Genomic DNA, 15,939 nt, shown 5'->3' with positions numbered 1-15,939 from the left:
CTACTGGATTTGAAGGTGGCTTTTATTCCACCAAGTCCGAATGCACTATATCTTGCAATTTGAATAAAAATGAAAGATAATTTGTGGACCCACCCTGTAATTTTGATTTGCTCCAAACTTTGGTGGGTTCTTCCTGGACCCTGCTACACACCACCACCAAGCTTCATGAAAATTGGGTTGTTTTTCCATAATTTTGCAGACAGACAGACAGACAAACAAATCAAAAACAAAACCTCCTTGGCAGAGATAACAACAACTTCACTAACTTAATTACCTGCCAGAACAGTGTCAACACGTAGCCACTGTTTACATGAAAAGACAAAGGTCAGATTGCTCTTGTGGCTCTAAAATGGGAAATGAAATACTTTGCAAGGTAACAGCTGTGTAAATCATGTTATCACACAGGTATGGTCCTGAACATAGTGGTGTCAATGTGATTCCGCAGAGTTTTTGCAAGAAACTAAGAACAAAAAACATGACTGCACATGTGTTTTCTCAGCACTTGACTTGAAACTTGGTTTTCCATACCTTCTCTAATGATTGGATCTAATGTTAGAGTCACAGTCCAACGTGATCTTTAGTCATGGTGGCTTGGCAATTGAGGGTAAGTCACTTTACTTTATGGTCGACAGTCATTATTGACAACTGCAAACATCACACAGTGAAATTACATACAAAATGCAGTTGTGTCAGTTGGAACAATAACATTTGTGCATAATAATCTTTGCAGTAATATTTTAAGAAAGCCAGGCATAGATGTTTATAACATCTTGGATGGACATGAAAACACACGGGCATTTGCAGCCCACAGTCAGAGTCAAATATGCAATTAACAATTTTCGATGGTAAACCAGGTCCAACCACAGATCAGAAATCAAACAGGTTTGATAATACTGAGGACATAGTAAAGATGTAACCTTAGAAGAGTAGACAATGGGACGTTGGTCTGTCAGGAGTAGAATGCAGTAGCGGTCCAGACTAAACGTGGATGATGAAAGTTGCTGTTAACTTGTGTCATACCTCACTAATTCAGCAGATATCCTATACCTCAAACCACAGTTGAATCAAAGTCTGTGTGATAGATGAAGACACAGAGAGATGCTACAGGTGAAGTATGATTTAGGGACTTTATTCCTGACCCATTTCTGAGCACAGGTTTTCCTTGTTGAAATTTAACTGTAATGAAGACAATTAATTTCTAACAGAGCTATTAGATAAAAATAATTTATATTCTAGCAAAATTAAGTGCAGGCATATTAATGCATTATGCACCTTTCTAGGTTCTATTTATATCAGGGGGGAGATTAGCACTAGCCATTAACTATAATGGGAAATTAGGACTTTGACCGGAAAGTCTGCCTACCCTACTGACTACTGCAGCAACCTCATTTAAGGGTTGTATTGCTTTAGTCCAAAAATAATGTTAATTTTTTTAATGCTTAAAGGCAATGATAAATTTCAAACTCAGGCTTAATTATCTCTTTCTTAACCCTCTACATCGGTCTTAGCTGTGAGTGTGAGCTTGAGTGAAATTGACTCTCTATTGTGTGTTAGCTTGTTAGCTCTGTGGCCCCTGATGACCTGTTGAGGCTGTTTCTCAGCATTTCACCTCATGCACGCTGGGAAACACTCAAGCACCCTGTCATCCTGAATAGGAGTAAGTGGGTACAGGGAATATATATGGATCAGAAATTTCAGACAAAAGGATACTTTGAAGATGAAAAACTGCCAATGAAAACTTCTGTGCATTTGGGAGCATCTTGGTAAAACAGAGCTTTTGCAGAAGTCAATGAGCCTAATTCAAGAACATTTTCCTATTCTTATCCTTAAACCCAAGTTTGCTCAAACGAGTGTTCCAGTCAAACTCCCTCAACTGCAAAAACTTAAACATGAAATGCTTGTTTGAAATGAAATGCTCGTTTCAGCCTGATGTATGTCACAGAGGAGGCGTGTAAAGACGAACTTTCACACTCCAGGGCTTCAAGTCCGGCTGCTACGAATCAGCAAAGACAAAACTAATTTAGCAGTTTCAGCAGTCACATAAGAGGCCCACTTTGCTATTTAGAATATTTTGTTTTTTGTGTAATTAGAAAGTATTAATTGCACAGCTCGCAACAATGTGTCATCAGAGCAGAGAAGTAAAGGGCTAGATATAAAGAGGGAATGACTCAGGCCACATTAATTTATGCGAAAGAGAAGCGGTCCGTGACCAGTATGTGGCAATCATGGGGATGTTGGATAAGAGAATATTATAGTTTACAGCAGGTGATTTACACAGTCAGGTGCAACAAAGAATGATACTGGCCAGCGACCTGCATAAAGAACCTGAGGCAGCTGCTGAGTGGATTTCCCTGTCAGTTAGTGCTCAGAATATGCCAATAAAAATAATTTAATCTAAAAAAAAAAATAAAACAACACAAATTGGATCATATAATGAACAGAATTCATTTCAGTTACATACTTTAACTTATGACTTAATTCGTCTGTATTAAGGCATCATAATTCTTAGGTCAAGAGTGTTTTTCCCATTTTATTACTTATGAATTTTTATAATCACTTGTACATGCCATTTAACAACAAACTGTTTATATGAGTAGGTCCTGCATGGGCAGAATGAGAAAGGTCTGTCACAATCACAGCAACAAACACTACTTTACTGCCTTCATTTACATTTACAGCGGCATTTTTATATGATAATCAACAGCTAGGTTTGTCTTAGGATTTGAAGTCTTGTTCGAGTGCGCCGTGGCACAGAGAAGGTTGCAAATCCCAACCGAGGACCAGGAGCAGCCTAATTACTTTGTTCAGAAGTGTTTCATAAAAACCTGACAGGCAGTGGTCTGCCGGTGCTGACCGAAGCTTAAAAACCCCAGTGTGGACGACCGTCTGACAACATACTGTATACAACACTCTCTTAACTTACTTCTGAAGAGGATTTATGCTCTACAAAGGTTTAAAACAAACACATCGTGCCACACACACACACACACACACACGTGCCAATAACGCACTCGCACACAAACACGAGGGACTCTCCCGTTTCCGTGGCAACAGACAGACGTGGTTGTGAAGTGGTGACTCCCGTTCTGAGTCAGGTAATGAGAGTGAAGGCGTCCTGGGCTCAAAGTGAGGATTTGAGGATGGTTGGCACCCATAGTCCGAATCCCAATCCATGTTCCACACTTACTGCTTACACTGGATGCTGTGATGTTGTCGGATAAGAAATTCCGACCTCAGATGCCTCCATATTAATTTTTCTTTGCAAATGTTAAGTTATTCTACATTGACTAAATGCCAAAATAGTCTTTTCTGTCCAAACTTAAACTTACTCATGTTTTGGTGTTAAATATTTGGAAAGCTGTGCTCACTGGTGTCCAGACCATTGATTTGAAGAAAAAACATATCCGCACGACAACTCAAGAAAAAATGAGATTGCTCTAGAAGTCCCATGATGTGCTGCGGAAATGTTATTCTCTGCTCTACACAGGCTGAAAGACCAATTTCAAAAGATCGATTGGGGGGAAAAAACAGATTTGAAAATAGCATTTCCTTCTTTCCTACTCCGTACTGAGCTTAGTAACAACTTTTGATGATGAGAGTAATGCTGAGAAAATAATACTTAATACTGCAAAAGATGAATAAAATAAGCCTCTGTTAGAAATGAATGGGGGAGATGTGACCTAATGCCTGAGGCAAAAAAAAAAAAAAAAAAAGATAAAAATCTGAGACTGACCATCCTAAGAATTTATCACTTCAGGCTAAAAAAAAAAGGCCATACGCAGTTATAACCCTGATCAATTCCCCTGCTGCCCAGCAACTGATCCGGCTTCATGACTCACTCCGTCAGTAACCCTTCAAATAAATCTATAATTTCCAAATGTAATACTTTCATGATCATGACACATTAAAGTGTTTATTTTCACATACAAACCATCTCAGCAAAAAATCCACAACCTTTCCTTAGTATCTCACAAATACACCTGCTGATGTCTTCCTATGTTACGTATTCGAGAAGCAAATATCTTTAAGTTCTATCTCCAGTAATAATCCATAGTGAATTTTGTGAATATAAGGCAGAAATCAATTTGTAAAAGCATTATCCCTTTTGGGAACATCTCTTATTTTTGGAGACAAATCTCCATTTGCCCTTTCCGAGGCAACAAATGAGGTGAATCAATGTCAGAAGAGCAGAACTTTTTCTGTGAGGCCTCCGCTTCTCTGCTCTCTACCTAAGAAAGAAACTTCAGCCATCGTGTTTCGTCATGTCTGAGTATGCAGGTATGTACTGAATGATATGCATACATGCATATTTCTGTGGTTCTAGAGCCAACTGATGTGGGCCTGCAATCACCACTGCCTTCTCATCGTTATTTCCGCTGCGTGGAGGCGGTCTGACAGGACTTCCTCCTAATGGAGGGACTCCACACTCACTCATGATGCTGACTGCTGGCAGACACACTAGTGATACCACCTGACCACAAGATAGGATGGGAACAATAATGTGTCCTACTGACAGAGTTCCCCTGTGCTTAAAAATATACCTTTTCCCTGGGCATTTTGTACACACAGTATTACTGAATGTTCATGTTCTGTGTCTCTGAGCTTTGACTCCCTCTGGTTCTCCAAATGTTGGCAAACTAGGAACTGAAGCTGACTGTCATGTCATCACCATCTACTTCACGAGTCAAGATCTTCAAGATCTGTCATCTGACATGTCAACACCTTCTACTTGACAAAACAAGACAAAATGCAAATATAGAAAATACTATATGGTTACAAAGTACACTTGTATGTCACAAAAAAGTGAAAAGATGAAGCTGTATTATGATGTTGCATATCTAGTCTAGACCACCACCACATCTGAAAGCAATCACTCCACATACACTACACACATAAAGCACATTCACTAAAATTACACTACAGCATCTCTGTACCCAACAACAAGAGAAAACAAGCAGAAGAGTAAAGCAAATTTACATCTTCGCTTTGTGTGGAGTTAAAACTTCGGTGAAGTTCGACTGGCGATGTCGCAGCCTCAGCCAATAGCAATAAAGTGTGTGCGGTCGACCCCACTTGGCTGTCACTGTCACATCATGCACTGCCCACATTCAGTGTGACAGGTTCGCCTTGGCAGGCAATGCCCATTCGCCTGCACATGTGTGACCGTGCCCTCACTAACATTAATCACTGTGGCGACAAATCATACTCTACACGGATTTCTTTGGAAACTGGGAAATACCTGATAAGTCCACACGCACACACACAGACACACACGCAGAGTTGTGTGCACACACACACTCCCAACATTACCAAAATACTGAAATGCCAGGAAACTCCCAAACAGCAATTTTCAGTTTCTACCCAGATTCGATTGCTCAACAAAGTTTACAAAACTGAAGCATACAGTATGCTGTTTTAAGGGTCTGAAATAAGCTCCATTCGTTTTTCTGTGATAACTTTCATCACACCACCAAGGCAGAACACACTTGGTGGCAGAACAGCGGGCACCAAACAGTTGGCTTTGACTAAATTTGCCACTAGATCTTCAAAACCCGATATAAAAGGAAATTCTGCAGTGTACATGTGTCGTTGTCAAAGCAGGCGCACAGCACGTGAGCAAGGTAAAGAGATGCAGCAGCAGAGTGTGGAAGAGGAACACGGACACAGATTTAAATAAATATAGCCATGGGAGATACATAATGGGCATTTTCAGGCCAGGTGTGGATGCGCAGCCTATGATCTTTGAAATCAAGCCTCTAAAATCACATGCAAAAGTATAATTAAGCACTGTGTACGGTGAAGTCAATAAGAGGCAAAAAAGCAGTAATTCCCGTGATATTCAAAGAGCAGTATTGAACACATCTTCTCCAAGTAATCGAAGCATGTTCTGTCACAGTCGACAGAAAGTAGGGCCTTGTTGGAAGGTGGAGCTGTGCTGGGAACAGTGTTCACCATCACCACTGACAAAGCATGACAACAGTTTAGGTTAGGCTGGTGTACGTACTAACTGGTCTGTGGCTCTTGAAATATCTGAGCGCAGGTTCCTGGCTTGCAGGTAATAAGCCTAACTGGATAACTAGTGCAGCTGACTTGCTTACTGGCTGTCTGACACTGACTTTGCGGCTGCCTGAGTGAATGGATATCTTATTGTGCCTCTGTCTTCCTTGCTGACAGGTTACAGGTTAATGGGTTTGTTGAATGACTTAACTTGTACATTGGCTTGATGAGGTGACTCAGTGACTGAACACAGCACTACATCATTAAACTGACTGAATCATGCAGTGACATCATTGAACTGTTGCAGTCAACAGCCACTCTGGTTAAAAATAAATAAATAAATAACAAGAAAAATTATATCTGGGAAACTTTATTAAGGAATAGCCAGACAGTGTTGACTGCTGTTCTAATAAAGAAAGACTTATCTCGGGTTGCTATAACCCCAAGTCTTATGGGATAATGGGAGGCCACCTAAGGCAGTCAAAAGACTTGCACATGTTATGTATACAAACAATAGTTTATATATGGAACAACAAATATAAAGTATTTGAAATACGCAGGGTGATTCTATCAACTTCAGGCTAGTCTTTCTTTCCATTTTATTTTAGTTCCTTATAACCCACTTTGTTATCTCTACTCATGTCCCAGTTACCCGTTCATATTCCTCCTCAAGGTTAGACTAGCCATCTCTGTTGTGTCAGAATTACTCTTATTCCAGTCAGACAAACATAAAATAACAGCCAAATGCACGTGTGAAGTTGCAACAATGAACCTTGAACTGCACCTTAAATTATTAAAGATAAAACTCTCCTCAGACTCAGGCCTTCTGGGGTGAATCTCTACCTTAGGGACAATGTTTCCAGGGTGCAGGTAGCAATCTCTATTCCTTGATTTGCACCTGTGCCAATACACACCCGTAACAATACTTAATACACAACCTGACTGCACCTGCAGCCTTTTTAACGAAGCACAGGAAGTGGGCACTGCCATCTACATTAAAAAATAAAGTTTATGTAAACATATAGACTTAGCCACATTAGGCAAGATTGAACTGCATGTCTAATTAAACTGAATTGCAAAAATCAAAATGCTGTGTATTTGCACTATTGTAGTATATTGTGTTGCAATACTCCCCAATTGCTGCAGTTTAACATATTTATTCATTTTAATTCATTCTCTTAAAGTCTGTCTTTATATTTTCTTGTTTACCACTGGCTACATTAGATCACATCATGAGAAGAGCTGTGATGGTTCCAGCATTTTGCCAACCGGCATAATTGGTTTTTTTTTTTTTTTTTTTTTTTTTTTTAGATACATTTCCCCCACAACGTCAATCTATAACTGATTTCCGTGCAGACCAGACCAGATTTGCACTTTCTATTGCGAGGATTTCTGGACTTTCTGCCTCGTGAGTAAGTTCTCCGAGCTCTGGTGGATGAAACCATGCGCAGTGCCCAAAAGCGCAACAGCAACAAATAAAACGTTCCTGGATAAAAACGCCCTGCTCATCTCCATACCAGAAACGCGTGGCGCGCTGTGGATGTCATAAAAACGACGCGGGTGTGTATCCAGTGTCCGAGGCATAATCCAACCTTATCCTCTGCGCTGTTAATAAAGGTTTTACGGTCATATCATCACGATCCAGTGGAAAGACGTTTATCCACACATGAGCGACTCCACAATAGCCACATGCACCGAGCACCATGAGGGAAGGACCGGACGGATATACTCCTCTCCGGCTGGCCTGTCGAGCACTAAAGCAGGTTTAACCAGTGTGTGCACGCATCCACTTACGCATCCCAGGCAGGGCGAGGGAAACCTAACCATCCCGAATAAACTGCGCGATCTTCCGTGTTGATACACAATCCCAAGTCGGTGCACTACTGGAGAGTGGAAGCGCACGGCGATTGCTGCCGCCCGGGTCCGTGTCTATTGGTTCCCTTTCAGCTGGGGCAGCGTCAGCACACATACACACACATACACACACAGTCTCCATTTGCAACTCCATCGCCCCCCATGGGCGTGCGAGGCCGCGGGCTGTGACGCAAATGGCACTGGGTGATTTGCAAATGACATATCTTCCTCAATCAGTGTCGTCGCCGCGGGGACTGGTCCAATTCACCAGATATTACACGCAGAAATATCCCACCGATGGTGGGTGGCGAGTAAATAAAGGCGGATGAGCAGTTGGCTCTACAGGGATGCGGTTGCATAACTCAGGAAACTTAATAAAAATGTGCACGGGGAGAGCGATGTGCAGTCTCCGTGGCTGATGTTTTGTCGTTGTTTCGAGTTGATCGTGATGGCCTGTACCATAACACTCACGCGCACGAATCAGTCTTCGACTTTTGGTCACAGGAGGAACCAGGCAGAGCGTATTCACAGGGAACCGAGTGGCCTCGCTATGGTGGATGTGTGGTGGCCAGTGCTAGGACGCATGCACGTAGCTGACGGGGAAAGACAGGACAGCCGGAGTGGGACTTAGGACCGCATTCACAGGCCATAAAGGGCCCGCATGAATACTATTGTGCTCTTTTATCCAAGAGTCCCCAACTATTTACAAAAGGTTGGCCAACACACACAAAAAATATCGCGGCGAAATGGTGGCGGCGGTTACAGCAGCTGCCACAGTGCTCTGCGCAAAGCAGCAGCACAATCATTGCGCAGCGCCGGACTTCCCCAGTTTTGTGCAAACTATGTGATTCGTCCGACAGACTTTTATTTTTTATCTCATTCAGGCTGTCCTCGTCTGGCAAGTAGCGAACCAGAGCGCAGGGCAGTCGCCGTTCTCATGGCACGATTTGCATCGCCCCCCATTATCCCCGAAAATCTCTTTTTACACGCTTATATTGTCAGCCGAAAAACGCCACGATTTTGAGCAACAAAGGGGCAGCTTGACTTGATCAGAGGAAAAGCCAAGTGCAAAATGCACCTTTCAAGCCGTGGAAGAGAGGCCCCTCATAACGATTGCAGCATGGCAGGGGAGTGCGGCGTAAAAACGAGCTAACCCGAATAAAATGCACACAAAGACAAGGTGCAGCATTCCCATAAATACATCCATCACCACTCTGGTGACAACACTAAACCATCTTCGGTCATTTGGGTTAGCCAAGAGTTGGTGAGGATGGCATTATTACGAATGTAAAACGCTGCGTTTTGCGGCTCCGTGCCACCTTTTCCAAGAAGCAGCTTGGCGCACAGGACCGGTGACCCTTCCATCTTTGCGCGTCCTTCTACCGAGCGAAACCACGGACTATCTCATATTTTGACGATTCACTATTGAATAAAACACATCGTAGAAGGTAATTTCCCGTCCGAGGAGGCAAACGCTCCATGTAAAGGCTGCTACAACTCTCTGAAACTATTCCTCTCCCCATCGCGGCCAGGCAGAAACAAGAGGGCGATGACGCCATTTTCTGCAAAAACAACCATGCTCGGGAAGCCAAAGCGAAGGAGGTTTAACCCGCTCCGCAGCCATCCAGTCCCGCTGAAACGGACTAAAAACAAGTCCTTACCTTGTATCTGTTGGATGGGCGGTGGAATAGTGTGTTTGAAGAGGTAAAACTGCGCGGCCGCGGCTACTTCACGTCCGGAGATTGTTTATTTCGCCTCCCAGCGTCCCCGGCTCACTCTGAACAAGTTCGTCTGCGAGCCGCTGTCTTTGTGCACCCAGAGGAGCCTCTCAGCATTAAACCGGTCTCTGCGCAAAGGTGCACCCTCTACCTCCAATTTCAGCTGGAAATGCCGGCACTTTAGGGCGACATTGCGAAAAACGGAATCATCTGACCTCTTTCGATTAAGGGAAGTTTTGTAATTTTCCAGCTTTTGACCAAAGGCCACGGTTGTAACGCTGATTTATCCCCCAAAACGCGCAACCCTTCCGAGGACACGCAGCTCTCCACGAGAGTCCACGACGCAAACGCAAAATAAAACCGGGCTGGATACACCCTCCCAAAACACAAGACTTATAAAACTTAAAAATAGTTTATATCACCAATTAAATAAACTACTTTCTCTTTCGCCAGAGTGACAATTAGAGGACTCAAGTGAAAGTAATATTAAGAAATCTGTTGCCAAGATTAAATGCCATGACACACAGTACGTGTTAAACGGATCATGGGTTTACAGTTTTCTCCAAAAAGGGGACTCACATGTACAGACCACCACAGTCCAACATTTGGTAACATTCCCTCTGAAGAACTGAATTTGAGAAGTTTCTTATCTTTGTTTAGAAATATCAAAAAAACACAAGCGATCATACTGTAACCTTGTTCAGCATCACCTCCTGCACAGTACAAATGTGGGAATAAGTTAATGACCCTTCATTTGGATGGAGACCCACTGAAGTCCATCCTAGGAACCCTGAATAAAACTTTGGCAGCTACTGATAATAAATTCATCTTGTCACAGTGCTGATTTAGTGGTTTGAGTCTCATTTTCAAACCCCATACGCGTTCATGCAGAGTTTGGAAGGCCAATACCAGCACCACTGAGCCAATCAATTATTGACAAAATACCTTCAATGATTATAGGTAACTGTTATGCTAATAAGGTTTATTCTGTGATCACACAGCTCCTCTGTAAACAAATTTGGAAGCATCCAAAACACATTTAAATGTTTTTAATTGTTTGGCAAGGAAATGTAGCGTTAAACAGGAGTTTTCTTAACTCATACAATGTCGTATTTACTGGCTAGCCGTTCTGCTAACGTCGAGAGTTTAGCAGTAGCAGAATTACCGTTAGCGAGCGTCGCGTCATTTATGTAAAATAACGGTTTAGTCTTCCCCTCACAATAACTTTCCCTACGTTTAACTAGCGTATTAACAGCCCAAGAAACCAAACCACGAAGATGGTCAATGTCATGTGATATTACAGCTCAATAAAATAACAGGTGCGCGATAAATTTAACCTTGTGCCATTTCTCACGAAAAGCTAGCTAGCTTAACCGCAAAAGCGCAGCAGCAGCTACAAACAGACCCGCTCGGTTAGCTTGATTTGTTCCGCTGCAGTTCGACTAATTTTTAAAGTTATCATACTTTTTCAAACCAATAACAACAGTTACTGTTGACACAAAACTGTTTACAAGGAAATGCAACCTCTTGATACCAAGTCCTTACCTTGTTTATAGACTGTTTTTTTCGGCCCATCAGTTCTTATCAGCTGGAAGATAAAAATTGAATATGTCAAACACCTGTGACCACATGACAACATAGTTGAATATTAATTAACTATCAAAAGTTAACAAGCCCCAGACCGACCAAGATATTAAGCTACATTTAGCTAGCTAATGCATTCACTAACTAATCTGCATTTTCTGTTGGATGAAAAACGGTGAATATTAGGGGGAAGCTGGCCCAATCGTTTTACTTACAAGGTGATGGTGTGGGTGAGTTTCTGCAGGTGGGGGTGGCGGAGAGGTGATGATAAAAATGCGGGGAATATATCCAATTGATGTGAGAATAATCACATAGACAGATTTGAAGTGACTTGATAAGATGTTTTGGAACCAGGAAAAAAGTGGCGTCAACTGATTGGACAAAAGGCTGTGGTCGAATAATATAGCTTATAAAACTTTATTGGTGCATTAGTGCAATGCTGTGTCACCACAGCTTTATAGAAGCTATAAGTCATTTCCCTCAACAACTGTTTAAACCACTACTGAAAGTGAAATAAGTTGTGACACAAGTATTACAGATGTACTACTGATCAGGGTTGATACAAATGTATAATATAGTAGTTTCATGGGAACAATTTTACACAGTGATAGTGCTTTAACAAGACAAAACGTGTAGGTCTCTGTAACATATGGAGGCCCACTCTACTTCTTCCACATATACTTTGGAAGTGGTGTAACTTAGTATTTAAGTACAATCTCAAAGTATAATATTAGGCCTCCAGTTTGGTAGCATTGTAAGAAAAGGACCCAAATAAAGACTGTATGACTGTGCAGGAAAAGTTTTTATTATTATTATTTTTTTTTTACCAGCTTTCCCCAAATTTTATAGTACTTTATATAGTGTATATTGAGAGTTACAGCATTACCCATTTGGAGTACTAGTATGCAATAGTACTTGTTTTGGCAACTCAGTATGGGCTAATCAATAGTGATTAGCTGCTTGGTAAAACCATGAACAGGATCTCAGGTTAGCTGCTGTCAAAGCAGCCAATTATCCTACCTGTTAACTAATTTTAATGAGAAAACTGTAGCAGCTCAGTTGCTTAAAAATCTAAAATGTAGACAGTGAATATTGCATTAAACTGCAACTGGAACCCTGCAGTTTGATATCGAATGAGAGCATATAAGCATAGTTAAGAGAGTATAGTTAAGTGTCCCACTTGAGCTAAGCTGCAGAACGTGATGACATTTTCATTTGGCCACAATGTGAACTGGTGTGTTACACCTCTAGCAAAACATCCCTCTTATTCTGGCAACATCTGGAGCTACTCACAACAATATCTCGTTTAGCCTCCACGTTGTGCAGCATTGGATAGACGTCACTTATGTGCATAATTGCGCAAAAAATGTCCCGCCTATCCTGAATGCATCCTACAAAATCTCAAATCAGTTCAAGAAAAACACTCAACTCACTGAATGCAAAAGTGGGCAGAAAGTGCGGCCGTTGGGGGGAATTTGAGAAGTTCTACAGGAGTTATAATCCCTGCCAGCTCTTTCCTTTAGGCTCATGAGAGCGCTCAACAAAAGGTGCCCACCACTATCGCCTATACACAATTAACTAAAGCACCAGCATTATTCCATTATCATAAGAATGCTGTTTGCAATGGGGGGAGAAACTCCTCGGCATTCATGGACGTCGCCGAATGGAGCCGAGAGCTTTTATCTTCTCAATTACATGCAGGCTGCATTTATCACACCACCTAGTGACATGTTTGGACACTTTTTGTGCATAAAGATAATTTACACTGTTGATTTAAATAGCCTGTTTATAATTACAGCATGGGCTCCAAGTGGGCCTTGTCTGGAGGGACTGTTGAGGATTAGGGTACAACTTGATTCCAGTGGGGTCCACTTAGTAAAAGACAAACAAGATGAGCAGATTAGACTGATACAATCTTTTGTTTTTCCCCTGTTAGGCTTTCCAGCACGAGCATTAGAGCAGAAGTATTATGATTGACAAATTTGGAGAGGTTATGAAAATCCCCTAACATTCAGCCTAATCAGATTTGTGTTCAAGTTTCCTTCCATCTACGGAAAAGTAAAGTCTATTTTCATTTGCAGACTACCTCGGACGTGTGAGTATCTGTCATCCTTGGATGCTGCACGGTAGCTGCTGTGATTATGAATTCAGCGGACGACCTGTGCAGTAATTGTTCATCCCAGCAGGAGTATCGGAATAACTGAAGACTGAATAAGAGCAGTTCCTCACTTCGACGTTAGCGTCATTTGCTCTGCATTGCATTTCTTCCTGAGTGCTTTTGATCTGATACGCGGCTGATGAGATCTGGGGTCGTGTTAGAGGTAGCTGACCACAAGGTGTCAATGTTGTCGGGAATGTGTTTTTCTGTCTGTCATTTCACTCCATTAATGCAACAAGCAGGGAGGAAAGCAGCGGGTAGAAAATGCCTGCTGGATGTCATGCTCACATAAATCTAATTGGATGTAGCGATTTGTCTGGAGAGCACTAATAGATGGCAGTTGAGCCATCTGTACATGTAACTGTGGCCATTGCTTCAGTGCTGTTTAATATGTTTGCCAAAGCAGGCTCTTTTAGACAGACTTTACACATGCATATAAATATTAGCAAAAAGGGTTCAAACCACACAGTATGTTTTAGGCTGAATCTTTCCTCTGAAAAGAATGATGTTTGGAAATGGTGTGGGCATAGCAGTGCGGAACAGTGATCATGAAAAAATAATGCAGCAGCTCTTTTTGTGGAAAAACTCTCATAACCGTCACCCTCAGATGTGAACGCTGGAGCAATCTGTGGGGCTGCACGCATCAAGGCGCCGATGGCCGCGCAGCGCTGTGAGTTCGGGCCACAGGCCCCTTTGCATTCACGTTTTCACGTGTAATTGAACTTTTCTTCCCTCCCTGCCGAACGAGATTCTGCCTTTGTCTGACCTTCGTCGCACGCAATCTCCTCTCCTCGGCTTAGAGAATTACTGTGAAAAAGGAAGTGTAAGCTCACTTGAACTACAGGACTTGAAGGACAGTTTGACAGCTGCTGTAGTATCAATCAGACGGCTCATAGTTAGCAACCTGCTGCTGACATTGTTCGCATGATTTCCAGCCTAAGCGCTCACCAAGCAGAGAAAAACATCAACATCTGAGTTGAGGCGAGACTGTGATCATTATACCGATTTATTGAGCCTGTTCCAAGCTTCACTGAGTTGTCAGGATAAAACCTGGATCATGGGCCAGCGGTTCACAGCAAAGTTATCTTGAGAACTCAATAAAACAGTGTCATGAAAACCCCAAGATGCTGCTGTCATTAAGCAACTGCAGTCGAAAGCCGACAAGGAAGTGCAATAAAATAAGTGTGATTGATCTTTGGAACAGATTAAATGGCAACTGAAGTTAGAAGGACTGAAATTCTGAATCAGGATCACAGTAGAATCAGGATACATTGTGTATCTGAACAGCAGGAAACATGTTTTAAAGTGAGACTATGTTGCTATCTTGCTTTAGCATTTATGAGGAGTGTTTTGGCGCGAAACGGGGGGCATGTGGGACCATTATTTTCCCATCTTTCTGTGGTCAGCTGCAATCTCATCGTGTTTTTCTTTTTAACTCAGTCTCTAGTCACCACTCTCTGGGGGTCTACAGTCACATCTGACTCAGACGTGAGGGCAAATTAGCTGCTCTCCGCAACAGCGGCAAGAAGCACTCGCGAGGGCTGAGCAGAAGACAATTCTCAGTCATCACGGTTTGCAAAATGTTGCTAAAAAAAAAAAAGGAGCAAAGACAGATAAATGCTGCCAGGTGTGTTTGGTGTTCAGAATTATGTGTGTCTGAATCCCCAGATATTAAATAATGTCATTAGAAGACATTACTTTTTTATTTACAGTACATTTTTATGGTTTAATGTGCAAATGCTGATCTCCAGCCTCCCAGGGATGATAATACAGAGGTAAATGCTGTGCTCCCTTTCTGAGTCGATCTAATGAGCATTAAACATAGCAGACAGGAAATGAAGCCTGTTAATAAGGCGTGAGTTACAATTTTTCAAGATTTACTTAATCAGTAAAAAGATCAAAACGAGCCTGTTTTAAGTATGATGTTAAATGTGTTTGATTTCTCCCTTTAATCAATTAGATATGAAAGATCTAACACAAGACGCAAATTGCTGTCTTGAGGTTTTTGATCAAGAAGATTCAGCAACTGCAAAAATAAATGAAATTAACCAGATACCAAATTGACTTAGTAAATCCTCAGAAGAAGGCCATTCTGTGAGTTTAACACATCCCTTCAGCCTGTAAATGAGGACAAAGAGAAGGAATGCGTTGCTAAAGTTGTTAGTATCAGGAGGAAAAAAAGCATGATTTACATTTTCCTGACTTCTTTTCATAAAGCCTAACAGGTAAGGATGAGTAAAACTGCACAGGAGAGCAAACGCTCAGCGCTGAGCAAACCTCTGATAACTGATCCCCTCCTCAGGCCGGCTGAGGATTTTGTTGAATGACCAGCTAGAGCGGAGATGATGTCTCGGTGGGCCGCTTTCCACTGTAAACAATAACAACATAAAATCAGTGCCATAAAGAGGGAAGGACAGAAAAATGGCCCCGCAGAACAATCTGACTCAATGTTTTATCATGGCTTCCCATTTTATCTATCTTACAGCACATCAGATGGATGTTATCAGAGGCAATTTTGTCTGTGAAGGAATCATGAATTCTCTCGCTGTCGTCCCTGGAGGTCAAAGGTTAATGACGGCTCCATCACTGATGGGGCCTGGTCTGGGATTCAACGTCATGTTACAAGGT

At 42.0% G+C, this 15,939-nt stretch overlaps 1 protein-coding gene across 3 annotated transcripts in view; it reads right to left on the bottom strand.

The window, feature by feature from the left end:
- The window catches only part of znf800b (zinc finger protein 800b), a 29,141-nt gene extending 19,494 nt beyond the window's left edge, over positions 1-9,647 (bottom strand). For 2 of the 3 annotated variants that reach the window (XM_041963873.1, XM_041963872.1), the window contains exon 1: positions 9,513-9,647. The gene's annotated coding sequence lies outside the window, so the exon portion shown is untranslated. The remainder of the gene's footprint in view (positions 1-9,512) is intronic. The other variant, XM_041963874.1, reaches the window with a different exon arrangement.
- Positions 9,648-15,939: the final 6,292 nt, after the last annotated feature.

Source organism: Chelmon rostratus, chromosome 22, assembly GCF_017976325.1.
Source record: "Chelmon rostratus isolate fCheRos1 chromosome 22, fCheRos1.pri, whole genome shotgun sequence".
Lineage (NCBI taxonomy): Eukaryota > Metazoa > Chordata > Actinopteri > Chaetodontiformes > Chaetodontidae > Chelmon > Chelmon rostratus.
The sequence above is the reverse complement of the archived record's forward strand: the minus strand, read 5'-3'. Positions and strand labels throughout refer to the sequence as shown.